This window comes from Callorhinus ursinus, unplaced genomic scaffold (genome assembly GCF_003265705.2).
Source record: "Callorhinus ursinus isolate GAN/ISIS: 27379988/994484 unplaced genomic scaffold, GSC_fseal_2.0 scaffold22, whole genome shotgun sequence".
Taxonomy (NCBI): Eukaryota; Metazoa; Chordata; class Mammalia; order Carnivora; family Otariidae; genus Callorhinus; species Callorhinus ursinus.
The window spans coordinates 8,223,432-8,225,921 of NW_027397084.1; positions in this window are offsets into that span (position 1 = coordinate 8,223,432).

Here is a 2,490-nt window from a genome sequence, read left to right on the forward strand (position 1 = left end):
TGAAACAGTGGTCACATTTACTATCACATTCACTGTCACGAATGGGTGCAAAGACAAATACAGGCTGGATGGCTGACATCATCATTGCCACATGACTCAATTCCTGTGATTTCTGAGCACAGACTTGGCTCAAATGACATACATACACCTACTAATAGTCTGCCACTCCTTTGTGTTGTTCTCTGTGAGTTCACACTGCTTTGACAACATTCTGGAAGTTTGTGCATTTTCACTTGACTCTACAGTAAAAGAGTAAGAACCAAGCACACAGTCATATTAAAATTTCCATAAGAGGAGGGGCGGAGCAAGATGGCAGAGGAGTAGGAGACCTGGATTTCGTCTGGTCTCAGGAATTCAGCTGAATAGGGATCAAACCATTCTGAACACCTACGAACTCAACAGGAGATCGAAGAGAAGAATAGTAACAACACTCTGAACAGAAAAGCGACCACTTTCTGGAAGGTAGGACGTGCAGAGAAGTGAATCTGAGGCGATATTCGTGAGGATAGACGGCGGGGGAGGGGGCCTCCGTCGGCTGCTTCTGGCAAGTGCTAGAGCCGCGGAGCACAAAAACGGAACTTTTAGAAGTTGGCTTCGCGGAGGGACGTCGCTCCAGTGGCTAAGAGGGGGGTGGAACCCTCGCGGGACAGTGTGGTCTCAGGACCCTTGGGGTCACAGAGAGACCCGGGGTGCCTGAGTGCGGCACAGCTCCCAGGTATCGGAGCGGGGAAGCCGGCTGCAGAGACGGAGCTGAGACGTGGGCTCTCAGCTTGGGGTGGCCATAAACTGTGATCCGCGGCCCAGTCGGGCCACTGCTCCTCCAGCAGGGACCCAACAAGTGGCAGAGCCGGGGAGACTCCCCTTTCTCCCCTGGGAAGAGCGCACCGCAGGGATCTGCTGGGTTTGGAGACTCCACATGGGGTCGGGTGCCAGACACAGAAACAGACCAGGTGAGCACGGAGTGCAGCCGGAGATCAGGGAGATGGGAGTGACTGCTTTTCTCTGGGGGCGCACTGAGGAGCGGGCCCCGAGTTCTCAGCTCCTCCGGGCAGAGATTGGGAGGCCACCATTTTCACCCTGGTCCTCCAAAGCTGTACTGAGAGCTTGCAGGGAACAAAAGCTCCTGAGAGCAAACCCGAGCAGCTTGCTTAGCCCAGACCGACAAGGGCGGGGCAATTCCGCCTCCGGCAAAGACATTTGGGAACCACGGCAACAGGCCCCTCCCCCAGAAGATCAGCACGAACAGCCAGCAAAACAAGACCAAGTTTACCCATCAAGGAGAAAGGGAGAACTCCAGTGCTAGGGGAATACTGCACATAGAATTCATGGCTTTTTTACCATAATTCATTAGTTTTTCAAAGTTAATTTTTTTAACTGTTTTTTTTTATTTTTCTTTTTCCCTTTTTCAAACATCTTATCAATCCCTTTTTTTAAAAAGAACTTTTTATTTTTCATTTTTAGAGTCATATTTTTATCCCTTCATAGTAGTTACCCTTATTTTTGGCATATATATATATAAGTGGTTCTCTCTTTAAAATTTTGAGATACAATTTCTTGTAACAGATCAAAATATATCCTAAATCACTAGTATATGGCTTTGTTCTATTCTCCTGCCTGATCACATTCTCTCCCTTTTTTTTCTTTTTTTCTTTTTTCTTTTTCTTTTTAAATCTTCTTCTTTCTTTTTAAAAAACAACTTCTTATCAATTCCTTTTATAAAATCTTTTATAATTTTCATCTTTACAATCATCTTCCATTCCTTCATTGTATCAACCCTTATTTTGTACATATATAAGTCTTTCTTCCTTTAAAATTTTAGCAGGCACTTTCTTCTCACAGACCAATATGTGGCCAAAAGCTAGTGTGTGGCACTGATCTATGCACTAGCCTGATCATATTTGATCATACACTGTTTTTTTTTTGTTTTGTTCTGTTTTTGTTTGTTTTTATCTTTTTCTTTTCCCTTTTTCCCCCCTCTTCTTTCTTTCCCTTTCTTGTCCCTGGTTTCAGGTCTTTTCTGATTTGTATAGAGTATATTTGCTGGAGACGTTGTTAACCTGTTAGCATTCTGTTGTCTCATTCATCTATTCTCCTCTGGACAAAACGACAAGATGAAAAAAATCACCTCAGCAAAAAGAACAAGAGGTAGTACTGTCTGCCAGGGACCTACTCAATACTGACATTAGTACGATGTCGGATCTAGAGTTCACACTCATGACTTTAAAGATACTAGCTGGGCTTGAAAAAAGCGTGGAAGTTATTAGACAAACCCTTTCTGGAGAAATAAAAGAACTAAAATCTAACCAAGTCGAAATTAAAAAGGCTATTAATGAGGTGCAATCAAAAATGGGGGCACTAACTGTTAGGATAAATGAGGCAGAAGAGAGAATCAGTGATATAGAAGAACAAAAGATGGAAAATAAAGAGGCTGAGAAAAAGAGAGAGAAACAACTACAGGATCATGAGGGCAGAATTCGAGAGATAAGCGAT